Source organism: Leopardus geoffroyi, chromosome E2, assembly GCF_018350155.1.
Source record: "Leopardus geoffroyi isolate Oge1 chromosome E2, O.geoffroyi_Oge1_pat1.0, whole genome shotgun sequence".
In the NCBI taxonomy this organism is placed as follows: Eukaryota; Metazoa; Chordata; class Mammalia; order Carnivora; family Felidae; genus Leopardus; species Leopardus geoffroyi.
Genome location: NC_059335.1, coordinates 32,784,489 through 32,803,158, shown reverse-complemented (window position 1 = coordinate 32,803,158; position 18,670 = coordinate 32,784,489). Strand labels below are relative to the sequence as shown.

Here is an 18,670-nt window from a genome sequence, read left to right as displayed (position 1 = left end):
TCCCCGGCAGTTTGCAAGCTGGAGAAAAACCAACCGCTTTGATCCTGAACGTGTCATTTGTGAAGACAGCGTTATCCCCCAGAATGAAGATGATGCCCGGGTGTCGGCATCTCTCGTTGCAGATGCTACCGAGTGGCTCACGGTAGCACTCCTCGTGGATAAAATATTGCATCGAGATCATTTATTTATAAAGAAAATAGTGTCTATCCTGGCATCATGACCTCCTCCATCTCTCACCCCGTGTTCAAACCCATTGGTATTTGGAAGCTAAAACGTATACATCTGATTATCCCTTGGCACCTCGTGATTTAAAAAAGGAAGAAGAAGGGGGGGGGGCGGGGAGAAGGAAAAACCCTGACAGCAAATCCTTTAAAGGGATTGCTTTTTATGGGCCCCGTGCACAGAGTTTTGTGTTTCTCTGAGCATGTAAAGGCATCTCATAACACATACAGTGTCGGTATCCTCGGCAGGCTGGAGTCGTAAATAACCACCCTCTTAAGCGGCGCGATATGTATTATTTTTCTCCTGTGAACCTGGGGCCTCCCACACACGATTCTTCCATTGCAAATAATAAAATGTGGGCGAGATCGGGGTTCCTAATTCAAGAATAAACCAGAAGAAATGTTGTATTTAAAACTGCATGAACGCTGGGGTTTTCAGAGCGACACCAGCGAGCCGCGAGCGACATCTCTTTCTGCCCAAATCTGAACCGCCTCAGCCCTGCACTTCGCCATTTAAATATCTCTTGCTCGGGTTACCACAAAGAGCCTTTGTACAATATTCTGCAAAGCCGTAGGCATAGGATTATGTGTTCTTACATGTCTAATTTTAGGCATCAGCAGCAAAGTATACCAAAGGCAAATTTATGTTTAGAACTATCAATAAAACATAACAGAGAGTCTGCTAAATTAGTAATCATGGAAAACCCGCCCGGTTCTCTCTCACGCGCGTTCTCGCTCTCTCTTCTCTTTTAATATTACAAAGCAACTTTTAAAGTATTTGCCTTTGGTGTGAGGGTGGTCTCAGAAGACGACGTGTACTTAAACATCTCAGAGGTACCTGAAGGCCTTATTTTTGGACGAGGAGAGTGTCAAGGGACAGCTAAACAAAAATCTAATAATGGTTTTAAGTTAAATGCCTTCAAGTTAAATACCGTCAAGAGCTTTTGCAATCAAATGTCCGTCACGAAAGGCGTAATGTATCAGCAAGATGGGAAAGATACTGTTTGTCAGCAGTTGTGATTAACGCAAATGAAAAGATAGTCTTGCCCAGGCCTCAACGAGCTGCGTTTCAATCTCACGGACACCAAGAGACGGCACGTGAAACTATTTAGCCAAGAGGGAAAAACCATGCCCCGTCTTACAGCAAGGCCGCTGGATTTTCTAAGGGGAACGTGAGCAGGAAAGGCCAAAGGGAAGATGCTCCCTCTGAGGCAGTGGAGGGTGAGGTCCTGGCAAAGAAGAAACCCCTTTCTTTGTGATGGGTCTCACACTCGGAGGGAGAGCTTTTCCCATCAGGGGGGTGGGTGGTGGAGGGGACAGCCATCTGGTCCCCCCAGCAGGCAGCATGCAGACAGGCGTCTGGGTGTGGTTTCTCTTTGGTGCCGGAATCATTTGCAAGAGGCCGAAGGACTAGGAAACACAGACCATCATCTCTCCGGGCTGCTGGGATGTGAGCGCTGGAAGGCCTCCGAGATCAGTTGGCAAAGTGGTTTTCGTTTTCCTTTGAGCCTCAGAACTGTGTCTTCCCTCAAAATATTATGCAGAACCCTGATTATAAAAGAGATAAAAGCAGGATGGTCTGGTTAAGGTGGGGCTCGGGGGGCTCGGAATCCCACCCACCGAGCCCCCGACCCTCCTCCTACGAGGGCTTCTGAAGGGTGCCTAAGGGCTCAGCAGAACCTAATTTTAAAACCACTGCCCGTTAACTTCCCTTGCCCCCAATCACAGAGGAAGGAGGGAAGGCTCAGTGAGGGGGAGCGACTTGTACAAAGTCGCACAGCTCACTAAGGGCAGAGAGGGACTGGCAATGCCCCCAAGGGCTTTGCATGCGATAGTTGTTAAGATTCAGAGCAGACAACCTGTTCTGGTGGCCGGTGCCTTGCCCGCGACCATGCTTTGCCACCTGCAGAAGCCGTGCATATATATCCATGCCGTTCTGTCTTTACCGTCTCTTGCTTTATTCTTCCTGGCAGCGAGCAGGACCACTTATTACTAAGCAGATTTCAAGATGAAAAATAGCCCTAGTGACTATTTGCACCTATCATTTTTTTTTTTTTTTAAACATTGGATGCTTGCCATGTCTGTTTCATCCTTTTGGTTTCCCTTAAGGATAGAGAAGCTGGGGCTTTGGCTACCGTTCGGACTTCCGTGGTGCCCTCGGCTCAACGCCTCCCCACAGTTCTTTAACCCCACTCGAGCCGTGTGGCTCAGGCCACCCAGCTGTTGCAGAACGCCAGCCCGCTGACCTCAGTCGACCAGCCTTCACACCGGATAGAACCACAGATACGAAATGCAGAAAGTGTGGCTCAGCCGTATTCCACCCCAAGGAGGACTGACTCTCTTTGCCGTGAGAGAATGAATTCTACCTGCTGAGGATGAGTCTGAGGAGGAGAGAGTAAGCCCCGGGATCCACTTTTTCAGCTTTCACTGTGGACAAGTTCCACCGGCAACCAGAACCCTCACTTGTCCATCCGTCTTACCCTTCCTTCCATGGTGCGCAATCAACAGGGCACCGTGGCTTGGAAGTGGAGGGTTCGGGGTCTGGAATCATGTAAACAGGGTCACCACTAACTCTTGACTTAGGACAAGTCAGTCCGTTGCTCCTTATGTCTCAGTTTTTCCATCGATCGAGGGAGGGAGATAACGGTACTTGTCTCAGAGAGCTTGAGGAGAGCTGAGTTTCTGGCACTTGGTCCTGGAAAATCATCCTTCATGTTTCACTCCGTCTCTCAGTTCAGGAATGCGATGCTGTGTGTTAGCAGGGAGGGGGCAAGAGGCTACAGGAGAGTCAGGGCAGATGAGGGCCAGGAGGGTATTCACCTTGACCCCAGTTCATTCCGTGTGGAAATGCCAAATGGAGCTCCCTATACCTGGTCAGTACTCTGTCTGTGCAGGTGGATCCCTGTCCAGGGCTGGGGACTCTGGGGGCCCTAGTGAATGCACCCCTGTAATCTTCTGCTCGGCCTAGCGTCTCTACACATTCCTGAGTCCCTTGGTATTACGAAATCTTAACAGTCTCTGAATCTGTGAGCATCTTTTTATCCAGAATACCACCTTCTGGGACGTCCGGGTGGCTCAGTCGGTTCAGCGTCCAACTCGTGGTTTTGGCTCAGGTTATGATCTCACAACTTTGTGGGTTTTTGAGCCCTGCGTCGGGCTCCGTGCTAGAAGCATGGAACCTGCCTGGGATTCTCTCTCTTTCCCTCTTTCTCTGTTCCTCCCCAACTTGCACTGTCTGTCTCTCTCAAAATCAATAAACTTAAAAAAAAAATACCACTTTCCCATGGTGACTAGCATGCTATTATTTTCTTTCCATACCCCCTGCTAACTAGTTTGAGTTGGGGTTTTAGCCTTTGTAACCAAGGGAGCCCTACATTTAGATACATCTGCTCCCTAATTCCAACACCAGAGATGGAATCCCTTCCCTGTTGCCCTGCCCCCCCCCCCCAATGTTTTACTGAAATACCACGTTGGATCGGGTTGCTCTGTAGGCAGAAAAGAACTCATTGTCTCAAACATTTCCTGAGTGCCTCTAGCAAAGTAAGAGGCAAACAGCAATACAGCCTATTGAGGGCTCCTACAGAGAGGGCAGAGAAAGATCTGGGGGATTGTAAAGGAAAGGGGATTGCTTCTAGCTCGGGGTCTTAGGAAAGGGTTCACAAGGCAAGGTGGCTTTGCTCTGGGTCTCGAGGAGAAGGGCACATCGGTGACAGAGGTTCTGGTCAGGACAGTGCCGGGTAGACTGGAGGCAGTGACATCCCTGTATGAGCATGTTCAACGTGCAACATCACTGAGGGACAGATTGGGGTCTGTCCCTACTGATAGTAATAACACGTAACATTACTTGAGTTCTTACTTGCCAGATTTCTCTTACTTGACTTACAGATGCTCCTTCGTTGGCTGCTCCCAGCACTCTGCAGACAGATCCTGAATTTGTTCCCCTTTCACAGGAGAGTTCACGTGTGTAAGCGGCAGAGCTGGGATTCCGACTTTTGCCAAGTCATCTGATGCTCATTACCGCGACATCGTGGCTCCCAACGCACAGGGCCATGCCCTGCGGAGAGGCTGGGACAAAAGTGACCCTTGCCCTTCCGAAGCTCACACTCCAGTGAGATTTCACTCTTTCTCGTGCCATTGTTTTTATGAATACCAGTTAGGTGAGAATACCAGTTTTATGAATACCAGTTACCTGGAGCGGTGTGTGGTTTTTGAGTTTGTGCGAGGACGTTTGTGGTTATATCTCCGGGACGTCAGCGGGTCTGATCATATTGGTTTTCACGTTTTGTCTGGGAGTGCTAACACAAGATTCTCTTTCTTCCCCTCAGGGGCATGAACAAAGACACAGGAAGCGGTCCAAGCTGCTGAAAGTCCTTTTGGGACTGGGAGAGGAAATGTTTGCTGACGTTAGAGTCATCACCAAGCACATGGAGCAGAAAAGTGAAGAGAGAAGCTGGATCGGGGTGACCTCACTGGGCTCCTGGATCATGCCTCACCTGAAGCAGGTCCAGCCCTGGATTTTAGAGTCACAAAAGTCAGTTTGAGTCAGGCGTCCATTGGAAGACGGAGCTTATAGTTCAGGAGGCTGCGGGGGCCACGGTTGGTTTGGGAAAGTCTCTTCCGAGTCCCAGTTTGACACACGGTCTTTTCGTGACCTCTCTTCTCCAGGTCTCAATTTCTTTATCTGTAACATGAGAAATTCAGATAGCAACAGCAGTAATGATGAGGATGATGGTCACGATTACCACTTATCAGGCATGTTCTGCTTGCCACCTGCTCATCTGCTCTGCGGAGGGTTTGTATATGCAATATCTCATTTAGTTGGGGCAGCAGCCTCAGGAAGTAGTAACACAAGGCAGCTGATGCCCAGAGAGATTGAATCACTTGTTCAAGGCCACGCAGCACAACTGGTAAATAACAGAGCTGAGATTTACTTCAGGCATCTAACCCGATGGACCCTGATTTTTTTTTTTTTTTTTGAGACCAGCTTCTTCATGGTAAAACCCCTCTCATGGTCTAGGAGGGCTGGGGCCACCGCTGTCATTCATACTTTATTCTCCCAGCACCAAGCTTAATAGTCGGCAAAACGTAGACATCTAATACATATTGTTTGAATGAATGAATGAATGAATGAATGAGTGGCGAGATGAATTTCGGGAGCCCACGCGGCCCTAAAGTTCTTTGAAACCTGCCTTATGCTCTTAGCCTAATGAGGGCTCCCAGAAGATTTCTTGGGTGAAGGGCAAACCCCCTTCTCTTCCTCTGAACTAGTGTTTGCTCTACTGGCTGTCCCCCACTAATGAGGGGACACAACCCAAGGGGACTGTGTCTCCAGGCTAATTATTTTGTGGTTGCTCTGACCACACCATTCAAAATATTCAGGCTATAGTTGGTGTTTTACATCTTGCCACAGTTGCCCTTGTCAACTTCCAAGGGCATGAAGCCATGGCCCAACGGGCTAGCCCTTTCAAGGTCAGCTTCACAGCAAACACAAAGTTAATTGAGCTGGAATAATAATTTTTTCCCCCTTTACTTGATGTGCAGGTGACAATACTTAAAATATCGACATGCCTTAATACTTTTAAATTCAGTTGTTTGCTGATCAGCAGCTCTACTTAAATTGACCAATCTATCTTGCCCGGCTGGAGATCAAGGGATCAGCACTTAATTTCATTCCCTGAATAAAGAATTTTTTTTTTTTTATATCCACACGGAAATATCAGAACATGAAAGGTTAAATCAATATGGAGTTTTACATTGCTTAAAGGGCATTTGCATCAAAGCAGCCCTGAATGCAATTCACTTGTTTAATGAATTTTTTATGCTTATTTAATGAATTTCACAAAGGTTTGGTGTTTTTCATAAAATGGATAAGGACTTCCAGTTTTATGAAATAATAAAAATGGAACTGAAGTTATGAAATGAGCAATCTCATTAGTTAGGCATGATATATTCATATGAAAATGTACATGCCTTCCTGTTATTGCCGGGGCACCATTATGCGCACGGTGGCTTGTTATAATAGCACGGCAAATATTCTTCTAGTTAAGATATCAAGAAGTGACAGAAGGAAATTGCATTTTCTCCCCATTTCTAATAATGACATAATTAATGCTCATTTAAAATAATTACCTGGGCGTTGTTTCCCAAGAGGGCTGAGGCCTAACTCAACGGTAAACGCTCCCTGGGATGCTTTTGCACCCCGGCAACCCAAAGGACGTCCCATGTTTTTTAATTTGTTATTTGTGCAAGTCACAGTGATTGCCTGCCCGACAGTGATTTAACTGTCCTGGCGTCCCTGCAGAAAGCGCCGGACTCGATGTATCAAATTGTCCCCATACCGAAGACATAGAAGAAATACCTGTGTCTGATGGAGAAAGAGATTGTGTGCGCGCGTGTGCACGTGCGTGTGTGTGTGTGTGCGTGTGAGAGAGAGAGAGACCGTTTGATTGACTGATTGTGGTATCAGTTCTCCCTCCCTTGACTTTTTTTTTTTTTTTTTTTTAAGGGGTCGCATATTGCTTTAGATCGCGGGCTTCCTGTTGTGTTGCCAGAATTTGGAGAACCGGTCAGGTACCGTGCGCTGACTCGCCCTTGACGTTCAGAGGTCAGAAAGCGTCCCCAACAACGATTTAGGCTTTGAAACGCAGCCCTGTGCCTGACAACTGTTGGACCACGGGCAAGTTACTTGACCTCTCTGAACCGCAGCTGTCAAATGAGGATCGGACTTGGTAGTTCCTGTCTCCCAGGGTGGTGGGCGAGACTCAGGAAGCCGGTGCGTGAGAAATGCTTAGCGCGGCGTCTGGCATCCGGTAGACGCCCCGTAGCGTCGGCTGTTGCCATAGATGCTGTTGGTGGGAAACCGCGCCTGGCGTCTGCCGCCCGCTCCGGTACGGAGTCTGAACAGAAGTCATGAATCAGAGCTGCGCGGGGCCTCACTGGGGAAACTTGAAACTTTCATCTCTCTCTCTCTCTGCCTATTCAAGAGGACAGGCAGCTGGAATGCTTCTCCGGCATTCAACACTGATATCAATCTCAGCAACATTAATAATACAGTGCAACCAAATTAATTGTGGCTTCTCTGATTTCACAGAGCAGACAAATTCAGATGAACAGTTCAGCGAGCATGTGCGGGGGCGCCCGGTGGGTGCTGGGCTCCAGCAGTGGGGCCCTAAAAAAAAAAAAAAAAAAAAAAAGGCGAGGAAAAGCAGAGCTCTTCGTTCTCAAGGAGTCTGTCACGTTGTAGGGCAATTTGGAACAGGCAGGATACAATTTTATTACCAATAAAACTTCTATCTGTATAGCACTTTGTAGTTTACAGAAACTGTTCAAGTTGTGGGACCCACTGATCCCTTAGGACTCTTTTGACAGTAGATTGAAATAATTTCATTGGACACAGAGAGGTATTTAGTGCTGTGGTTAGCAAATTGGTTCCTGCAGTTAGAACTGAATTTCAGCATTGGCTTTGCATAGTTCCAGCTGTGTGGCCTCCTGTAAATCACGTAACCTCTCTGAGCATCACTTTCCTGGTCTTTCCAATGGAGATGATAAAAAGACCCACTAAATGTCCTGGCATAGAAGATACGTCTGCCCCCCTTTCCGCCACGCTCTTAAAACCCTGCGTCCAATGTGCCCATAATCCAGGTAGAAAGGAGAGTTGAAGAAAGTAATGGAAGATGCTACCCCCTAGTGGTGGAGTCAGGTAATTCAGAACTTCACAGCAAGGATAAGAGAGTGCGCCATTGCCTTTTGACAGCGGTAGTGGTTGGTAAATTTTTACTTCATAAATTTAAAAAACAAAAAACAAAACAAAACAGAACAACGTAACAAAGAAAAAACCCCACCGCAGGCCATATGGCTGACTGGAGTTCGAATTACTTCCGCTATTTTTTGGATTCGCCGATGTGTGGGTATGTATATTACGTATATGTATATATGTTATATATGTGTATGTAATATTTATGTGTGTACACACATATGTATATGTAATATATATAAATGCATATATGTGTATATATACGTGTATATGTAATTCTTAAAGCTGTGCCATCTCATACTTTTGAAAGAGCTGACCATTACTACTGAATATCCAGACATTACGATTTTCTACTGATTCCAATACGCAGTCTACTGTGTAATAATAACACACAAAGCAGTGAAATTATAAAAATATTCCTTCCCTTGTAGAGTCACTTTAGTATTTATTTTTGAGAGAGGGAGAGAGAGTGCAGGGCAGGGAGGGGCGGGGGGCAGAGATCCGTCAGCACGGAGCCCGATGTGGCACTTGAACTCAACAAACTGGGACAGCGTGACCTGAGCTGAAGTTAGACACTTAACCAACCGAGCCACCCAAGAGCCCCTTAATTTCACTTTTAATATAGAAACAGTAAAAGTACTCAATTTCTTCATCTTCCTCCAAATTTTCTTCTCTGGAGAATTAGGGTAAATCTCACTTAGTAAGTTACGCTAATGATAATAAACATAATAATATTTCTTTCGGCTCAGGTCTCAACCCCCGAGGTCAGAGATCCTTCTAAGACAGGACACTGCCTCTCCTCTCCATCTCTTACCTTCACATGTCTGCATGCTTCCTTCCACACCTCCTATTCTGGATCAGAGCATGCCTGAGATGTACCTGGAGACTTTTGTGACCAACGCAAGCTCCCTGCTCTAGGCGGGGGACTCCCCTGCACAACTGAGGGCCGCACCCTGGCATCTGTGTCACGAAAACGCTCCCCTTGTAATTCTGATTGTCCCCCCACTCCCCGCCGAGATTCTAAAACTAGGATTCTAAAACAATCGGGCAAGAAATCCTGAAAGAATGTGGCACAGACTCTCAACAAAAATGATGAAGGGATAAACTGCTACGTTTTAAATCTGCCTCTACCCACGTCTGTTTATTCAACAAGCGACCCCTCAAGGTCAAGAATAGCCTCATTATTTTATAAGGGAAGCTGCCTCGAATCACAGGTGAGCTCCCCTGTCCCGCCCCGCACCTCCACGTCCCGCACTGGGTCTCCAGGTGCTTGCGCCCCAACCTGGCCGTCATCCTGGACTCTGTCTCTCCCCCTGCACCCTCCCAGCACGCACCCACCCCCGCACCCACACGCACACATCAACAAATCCTGCTGGCCCTACCGCGGGAGTCTGTCTGGAAGCTGACCACTTCCCACCCCGTCCAAGCCTCCAGTTTGCCACCTCATTCAGCCTGGATCTTGCGGTAGCCTCCCACCTGCCTTGCCCTTCTCGCTCTGTTCCCCTCCGTCCGTCCAGTCCCCCGAGCAGGAGCCAGAGTGGTGCTTTTAGATGCAAATCAGATCACATTATGCCTCTGCACAAAACCCGTCTCATTCAGAGCGAACTCCTAAGTCCTTAGGGCAGCCTGGCTAGGGTCCGGGTCTCCTTCAAACTCGCATGCACTCGCCCACTGTCCACGCGCCTTTCCCTCCCTGCCTGGGGCTCTCTTCCCCTTCTCTTCCGCTTTCAGTCCCATCCCGGGGAATGCCTGTCCCTACCTTGTGCCCCGGAGCTGTTTTATTTTTCTTCGGAGCACTTAGAGTCACTTAGCAGAGTACATGTTTAGAATTTCCTTGTTTATTGTCTGCCTGACTTCTTCACCAGGATATGGGGGCTCTGTGCTCACTGCCTAGAGAGGTATACACTGTAAGGGTTGGATGACCACTGTGGAAGGAAGGAAGGAAGGAAGGAAGGAAGGAAGGAAGGAAGGGAGGAAGGGAGGGAGGAAGGAAGGAAGGAAGGGAGGAAGGGAGAAAGGAAGGAAGGCAGGAAGGGAGTAAGGGAAGGAAGGAAGAAAGGAAGGAAGGAAGGGAGGAAAGAAGGGAGGAAGGAAGGAAGGAAGGCAGGAAGGGAGGAAGGAAGGCAGGAAGGGAAGGAAGGCAGGAAGGGAGGAAAGAAGGAAGGCAGGAAGGGAAGGCAGGAAGGGAGGAAGGAAGGCAGGAAGGGAAGGAAGAAAGGAAGGAAGGAAGGGAGGAAAGAAGGGAGGAAGGAAGGAAGGAAGGGAGGGAGGAAGGGAGGAAGGAAGGAAGGCAGGAAGGGAAGAAGGAAGGGAGGAAGGAAGGAAGGAAGGCAGGGACGCACGAACGAATGCTTGGGCCCCAGGATAACATTTGTTCAACGTCTGCAACTATTTCCCTGTCTCTGCCCGTCATGATTCAGGATGAATCTCCATCCCGGAGACTGGAGACCCGTTTCGGTCGGGCCTTCTTTCTGACTTACTCTCCAGGCCTGGGGCTGGGAAGTCCGAAGCGTGGAGAGTGAGTTGAATGAGAGCCAATCCCAGGCCAGCCCATTCACAGCCTCAGAGACACAGGCCGAAACAGAAGAGAAAGCGTCTAGTCCTCGGGCTCCTCCCCTCTCACTCGCCTTGTCCTCCTTCGCGTAGAGAGTCGTTTGTAAAATTCAGCCGGACGAGGTTTCCAGCTAATTGAGGCTTCCCTGACTATCCTATGTGATGCATTGATTAAGCGCCCCTATATGCTCTGCGCCGCGCCGGAGGGCTGGGAGGTAAAAAGAAGCGAGCAAGAGGAGGCCTGTGCCCTGCAGGTGCTGACAACTCCAGCGGGGAGAGAGACAGACACACAAGGACTTCTAACCCAGGGCAGAAAGAAGACGGAGCTAAGTAGGCCTGACAGCCCTGTGCTCGGGGTCAAGAGGATCCATTACATCAACTCTTGTTTGGTCCAATTTATTACCACCACTATTACTAATCTAATAATCATTCTAGTAGGCCTGCCTTCTTTGATATCAAAGGCGTATTTTTCTACTGCCAAAATTAATGATAAAGGAAAACAATCCATTGGAATTAAAAGCAGTTGTGCTTGCTGGTTGTTGAGAGGGTCATGGGCTTCTCTTGGGCGGATGGTGGAGGGGGGGGCGGAGGGTGGGTAGGCTCGTGAATATCCCGCGAAGGACCCGCTTCCCCAAGGACCCCTTCCAGCAGAGCATCCGGGCACTTGCAAAAAATTAAAGTCACCCTGCGTCCGTCTCTATCAGCTCTGCCATTTAATGTTTAACATCTGGGAGGGAAAATATCCTGAAGCTTTTCCAAATACGCGAGGCCCTGCACTCCAGGTTTGCGGGGAGAATCCTAGGCAGGGGCGGCATCTCACGTGCCACGGAGGCCGGTGCCGGCCAAGGCGGGGTCCAAGGCCACTCACGGGAGGATCTGGGCGGATGGATTTCTTGGAGGCTGGTTTGCCTCTCCGCGGTTCCTGGATCGCCAATCGCTCGAACAGCGGCCGGCATTCTCCACTCGCGCCTTCTGTTCCATTAGCCCTGGAGCCACATCACCAGACTCGTCAAACAAGTCCCGGATCGCTGGAGGAACGGATCCGCCGCTAGATAGCGGGGCCAACGCTGAAAACAACTATGATGCAGTAGAAAGCCGGCTTTTCTCCTTGCCTGTGACTCATTAATGACGTTGGCATGTTACGTTTCAGGTGTCTCTGGTGAAAACGCCCACGGGGCCATCGAGTAATGGGGGTGAAGTGGGCCAGGCTTCAGGACCCGCAGGCGTTTCGTGGGAGGCGGGGCCTTGGCCAAGCAGGAGGCCCTGCCTCCGCATCGGAGAACAAACCATTGCTGAGCTCGGTCAGCGGTCAGCGGCCCGCCAGGCAGGAACGTGCTGGGCCCAGGCAGGAATTAGGAGCTTTCCCGTGATGCAACAGCCGCAGGAAACGTGCCCGGAGCCCACTAGAGGCGCAGTTTGCAAACACTCTTCCCGATCATCAAAGCGATCTCCCAAACTTGATACCTATTTGGCATTTACATCTGTAAACGGTCTGCCCCCTTAGGTGGTGTGTGAGGCCCGGTGACACAAATACGCCTTCCCGGTCGCGTGGGAGGCGCAGGGAACACTTTCATTTTACAGGCGAGGATGAGCTTATTTAGCGATTACCTGGGTGCTCAAAAGAGGCGGGGCGGGAATCCCAAGCCTAAGTTCTTTCTCCAAGTGTAACATGCTTTGGTTTCGTCTCTGCCGTTTGGGTATGCAACCGCGGGGCACTGGGGATGGCTGGAAATCTGGGGACGCCTTTCCCATCAGCGATAGGTCCCTCGCCCCCTCGCCCCGCATCTGGGTCGGTCTGGAACGACTCCGACCCACAGGGCGCAGTGAGACTGACGCCAGGCTAGCTCTGGGTGGGTGTGGGTTGCAAGTGTGGACTGGTGGTTTCTGCTTCCTCTTTCTTGGAGTCTTGGGCTGCTTTGTGACACGTCTGACCAGCCAGCTGGAGACGGGACATGGGGAGAAGCTGGACTTTGCATGTAGAGGGGCAGGTCGGGCTGCACCAGCCTCGCAACCACCCTGCGAAGGGGCCAGGCCTGTGAGGGTTCACTCACACTCCACAGTCACGCTCCTCGGTCCCTCCAGACCATCCAGCTGCCAGCTGAGTGCCATGGAGGGGCCCCATTCGGTGGCACATGGAACAGAAACCTCTCCCGCCTGAGCTCGGCCTGAATTGCTGACATATAAAACCACACGCAGTAATAACTTGGATGTTGTTTTAAGTCCTTAAATTCCAGGGAAATGTGCCATGCAGATAACCAAAACTCAACTGCATAGCACCTCTGGATACTATGTTCTTTCCCCCTCCCTTCCTCCCTTCCTTCCTTCCCTCTTTCCTTCCTCCCTTCCTTCCTTCCCTCTTTCCTTCCTTCCTTCCTTCCTTCCTTCCTTCCTTCCTTCCTTCCCTCCTTCCTTCCTTCCTTCCTTCCTTCCTTCCTTCCTTCCCTCCTTCCTTCCTTCCTTCCTTCCCTCTTTCCTTCCTTCCTTCCTTCCCTCTTTCCTTCCTTCCTTCCCTCTTTCCTTCCCTCTTTCCTTCCTTCCTTCCTTCCTTCCTTCCTTCCTCTCCTCCTTCCTTCCTTCCTTCCTTCCTTCCTTCCCTCTTTCCTTCCTTCCTTCCTTCCTTCCTTCCTTCCCTCTTTCCTTCCTTCCTTCCTTCCCTCTTTCCTTCCTTCCTTCCTTCCTCCCTTCTTTCCTCCCTTCCTTCCTTCCTTTCTTCCTTCCTTCCTTCCCTCTTTCCTTCCTTCCTTCCTTCCTCCCTTCTTTCCTCCCTTCCTTCCTTCCTTTCTTCCTTCCTTCCCTTCCTGCCTTCCTTCCTCCCTTCCTGCCTTCCTTTCTCCATTCCTGCCTTCCTTTCTCCCTTCCTCCCTCCCTTCCTTCCTTCCTTCCTTCCTTCCCTCTTTCCTTCCTTCCTTCCTTCCTTCCTTCTTTCCTTCCTTCCTTCCTTCCTTCCCTCTTTCCTTCCTTCCTTCCTTCCTTCCTTCCTTCCTTCTTTCCTTCCTTCCTTCCTTCCTTCTTTCCTTCCTTCCTTCCCTTTTTCCTTCCTTCCTTCCTTCCTTCCTTCCTTCCTTCCTTCCTTCTTTCCTTCCTTCCTTCCTTCCTTCCCTCTTTCCTTCCTTCCTTCCTTCCTTCTTTCCTTCCTTCTTTCCTTCCTTCCTTCCCTCTTTCCTTCTTTCCTTCCTTCCTTCCTTCCTTCCTTCCTTCCTTCTTTCCTTCCTTCCTTCCTTCCTTCCCTCTTTCCTTCCTTCCTTCCTTCCTTCCTTTTTTCTTTCTTTCCTTCCTTCCTTCCTTCCTTCCTTCCTTCCCTCTTTCCTTCCTTCCTTCTTTCCTTCCTTCCCTCCTTCCTTCCTTCCTTCCCTCTTTCCTTCCTTCCTTCCTTCCTTCCTTCCTTCCTTCCCTCCTTCCTTCCCTCTTTCCTTCCTTCCCTCTTTCTTTCTGATTTATACCAGTATATCAATATCAACATAGTGAATTTGAAGGATGCAGAAAAGCACAAAAAAGAAATGGTCTTCTACCTAAAGCTTACCACTATATTTTTTATTTGTCTCTTCAGGTCTTTCCCCGTTTCTTTTTCTTAACAAACCTGAGATCATCCTGGGCTTCCTGCTGTGTCATTTGTCCTTCTCACTGAGTATGTGGTGAACCTTTTCCATGTGATAAAACATTTTTTCAATGGGATTTCTAGTGGTTGCACCGAAAATTCGTGTTATGGATAGACTATGATTTAGGCAACCAATTTCATATTGAATATTTAGCTTGGCCTCCAGATTTTCTGCGTTATAAATATTGTTATTATTCATATCCATGTCACAGCCGCTAGTGTGCATCAGTGATGGGATTTTAGGACCCACGTTTGTACTGTCAGGCTAACAACTCAAGGACGTCCATTTAATCACTGGGTCTACTTTACTTATTTTTTAGATTTTATTTTGAAGTTTATTTATTTGTTTTGAGAGACAGGGCGAGCGAGCAGGGGCGGAACAGAGAGGGACGGAGAGAGAGGATCCCAAGCAGGCTCCACGCCGCCCGTGCAGAGGCCCCTGAGGTGCTGGAACCCATAAACCATGAGATCATAACCTGAGTCGAAACCGAGAGTCCGATGCTTTACTGATGGAGCCACCCAGGACCCCCCGATCGGGTCCATTTCTTCAAAAAGGAAACTTTGGGCGCCTGGCTGGCTCAGTCGTGGAGCACACAACTCGATCTCAGGGTCGTGAGCTCGAGCCCCATGTTGGGCGTGGAGATTACTTAAAATAAAATCTAAAAAAAAATAAATAAATAAAAAGAAGCAAACCAGACTTCAGGAAGATTAAATTGTATGTCTGAAGTCACACACTGATTTGAATCCAGTCTTGTCTGATTCTACACTCTCAACTCCTCTAACATGCTGCCGTTTAGTAGTAAAAAAATAAATTATTAAAAAGAAAATTGTTTCTCTGTTGTATAGTGAAGCCAAACATTTTTCTGTATCTTTAAGCCATTTGCATGGCTCCTTTGGTTAGTTACCTGTTCGTGTCTTTTGACAATGATTTTATGTTATGTTCATGCTTTTCTCATTTATTTGTAGGTGTTCTTTACATATTAAGGGCGTTACGCTGTTGCCCAGTCTTCTCTCAGTGTTTCGTTTTACTTTGTTACTTCAGTGTGCTGCTTCTCTACTCATAAATTTTAAAATTTAAAGATGTTTTCTAGCAAAGCGACAAAGCAACATTCTCCAAGTCTGCAAAACTTCAGAGCCGGGAAGAACTTTGGAGGTTATTTAATGTTTACTTAATGTTCACATGTGAAAAGAGAGACCTGGATAATGAGGTGACTGCTCTCTAGGAAAGCACTCAGAGAAAACTGCTTCAGGAAAAACTGCATGTTTTCTTGCGTACCTTTGTGTATCAGAGGGGGAGAAGAAACTTGTGCAATCTAACAAATCAAAATTTCAGAAACAGAATCTTATGCCTCTGGTTTTTCAATTCCTTGGCCAAGGGGTGAATTCATTTAATGACTCAGTTAGACCATCTCACACAACATCGACATTATCTGGTACAGGGAACCCTTTTAAAATTAAGTCTTACAGGGAAGTTCCATACCAACTCAGAGTTGCCCAGGCTTATGGACAGATCTCCAACCGGTTCAGATCAGGGCCACTTGGGTGTGGGGTGAAGCTTTCCCTTCTTGTCCCGGGGCCCACAGGGGCTGAGTTCTCCACCCTCAATTCGGGATTCTGCATGGGTGGCAGATATTGGGGGTGTTAGGGGTGGAGGTGTCTACACTGGGCTGTCCGCACAGAGCCCGACGCAGGGCTCGAACTCATCAACAGCGAGATCGTGACCTGAGCCAAAGTCAGACGCTCAACCGACTGAACCACCCAGACGCCCGAGTGAACACCTTCTTCTACCTGAATCACCATCTGGCTTCTCCTTTCCTTCCCCCACCCCCTTCTTTAGTCTTTAGAGTGGAAAAAGGTACCCCCAAACCAGGAATCTTTTTCCGCTTTAGTTATCAACTGGGGGAGTGAAAAGTGGCCCGTGAGAAGGGTCTGAGAGAAGGAAATCAAACAAAACAAACAAAAGACAATACTTTGAGATGCACCCCTGCAGTAGAACAAAGCAGATACAAGCACAGTTGTTGTGGGGGGCACTTTTATGTTTCCAGGTCAATCCTCATTCCCTTCCCTAACCTGCACTAGCAGTTTCTACAAGAACAACCTCATGGGAGCAAAAGACTGCACAAGAAAATGTAAAACCCTGTGGCATAGTCCACTGTCTCCTTTTAATTCAGGATGCTGAAGCCCAGAGAGGGGAATGCACTTGCCTGAGGTCACACAGCAAGTTAATAGTTTGGCTAGGTCTTAAATTCAGCTGACCATTCCAGTGCTCTGTTGCGGGTAATACTTGGCCAGCCAAATAGAGATCAAAAGACGCCAAGTGAAAAATAGTCATTTTAGGGGTGCCTGGGTGGCTCAGCTGGTTGAGCGTCCGGCTCTTGATTTTGGCTTAGGTCCCGATCTCGTGGTTTGTGGGTTCAAGTCCCACTGCAAGCTCCGTGCTGACAGTGCAGAGCCCGTTTGGGATTCTCTCCCTCTCCAAATAATCACAAAAAAAAAAAAAAAAAAAAAAACACAAAAAACAAAAAAATTTGTAAACAGTCATTTTATTAAGAAAAACTTCACAACAGCATACATGTAGAGAAACGATATCACGAATCCCCACGTATCTATCTTACAGCATCAGCAATTACTAACTCACATGTACAAAGTCAGTCTAAAGCTGCCAGGTGCTATGTAGCAACATGCCCGGAGTCTAGCTGGACAGGAGGCTGGGGTACAGAGACTTAAGCGGTTTCTTTTAATTAAGTGGCTTCTTAGCACTCTGGCAGAGGAGGGCTGTGAATCAAGAAAAGTTCACTTCTTCCTCTCCAACATGTACACATTTTAGTTTGTTTTCTTGTCCTAGTACCCAGGTTAGGACCTCTAGTACCCTGTTGAATGAAAGTGAGAATTTGTCTAGTTCCCGATCTTGTAGGAAATAGGTTTAGCTTTTGGCCATTAAGTATAAACTTAGCTATAGATTTTTGCACAGATGCCCTCTCATACGTGCCCTTAAAATTTTTCTTCTGTTCCTAGTGTGTGGTGAGTTTTTACTACGAATGGGTACTGAATTTTCTCAAACATGTTCTCTGAATCTATTGAAGTGAACCTATGACTTTTTCCTTTGCTCTATTAATGTGCTGAATTAGGTTGATTTTCAAATGTTAAACCAATTTTGCAATCCTGGAATAAATTCTACTTGGTCGTATTGTATTATGCCTTTTTATTTATCGCTGGGTTTGATTGCTAACATTTGGTTAAGAATTTCTGTGTTCGTGTTCCTTAGGAGGGTTGTTACCTAATTTTTTTGAATTGCCTTAGCATCAGGTTAATGCTGACTTCATAAAATGAGTGAGAATGTAACTCCTCTTTACCTCCTGAAAGAGTTCGTGTGGAATTGTATTATTTCCTCCTTAAATGTTTGGGAGAATCATTAAAGTTACTGGGTCTAGCATTCTTCTGTGGGACACTGTTAGTTTTTTAATGTTTATTTACTTTTGAGAGAGAGAGAGAGCGAGAGAGAGCAAGGAAGGGGCAGAGAGAGAGGGAGACAGAGAATCCTAAGAAGGCTCCCCACTGCCAGCATGGAGCCCAATGCAGGGCTCAAACTCACGAACTGTGGGATCATGACCTGAACCAAAATCAAGAGGCAGATGCTTAATCAACTGAACCCCTTTGTGGGACAATTTTAAATTATAAATTCAATTTCCTCAATAGATATAAAGCCCTTTAAATATTATTTCTTTTTTTTATTTATTAAGTGATATGTTCACGGAATTTGTCCATTTCATCTAAATTGTCAAAAGTGTTAGCATGAAGTTATTAAAAATTTTCATTATCATATTTTTAATGTCTGTAGAAACTGTAGTGATGTACCCTTTCTCATTTGCAATACTAGTAATTTGTTTTGCTTACTCTCTCTCTTTCTCTCTTTTCCTTCTAACCCTTTTCCTTTGAATAGCTTAAGTTGAAATTTATCACTTTTATTGATCTTTTCAAAGAACCAACTTTTGGTTTCATTAATTTCCATTTTTGTTTGTGTATTTCTGATGTTCACTCTTTATTTCCTGCCATTTCCTTTGGGATTAATGTCTTATTTATTTCTCTTTCTTCTTACCATAAGCTTTAGACCTTTATGCTTTTCTTTTTTTTTTTTTAAGTTTATTTATTTATTTTGAGAGAGAGAGACAGAGACCATGCACACGTGCATGTGAGTGGGGAGGGACAGAGAGAGAGGAAGAGAGAGAATCCCAAGCAGGCCTTGTCCTGCCAGCACAGAGCCTGCTGTGGGGCTCGAACCTTTGAACCATGTGATCATGACCTAAACTGAAATCAAGAGTCAGACTCTCAACTGACTGAGCCACCCACGTACCCTTCTGCTTTTCTAATATAAGCAGATAAAGCTTACTATTTCCCTCGAAATTCTGCTTTAACTGAAGGCCACAGATTTTCTATGTTGTATGTTCATTGTCACTTAGTTCAAAACACTTTCTTTAAAAAAATTTTTTTTTAATGTCTATTTATTTTTAAGAGAGAGAGAGAGAGAAAGACAGAGTGTGCACAGGGGAG

The 18,670-nt window shown here is 47.2% G+C and overlaps 1 long non-coding RNA gene across 1 annotated transcript; it reads right to left on the bottom strand.

Annotated features, from left to right (window-relative positions):
* Positions 1–1,311: 1,311 nt before the first annotated feature.
* LOC123578409 lies at positions 1,312–12,356 on the bottom strand. Its single transcript, XR_006702376.1, has 2 exons — positions 11,396–12,356; positions 1,312–1,769 (listed from the first exon to the last, which is right to left on the bottom strand). It is a non-coding gene; the product is annotated as an uncharacterized LOC123578409 (long non-coding RNA).
* Between the last annotated feature and the right edge of the window lie 6,314 nt (positions 12,357–18,670).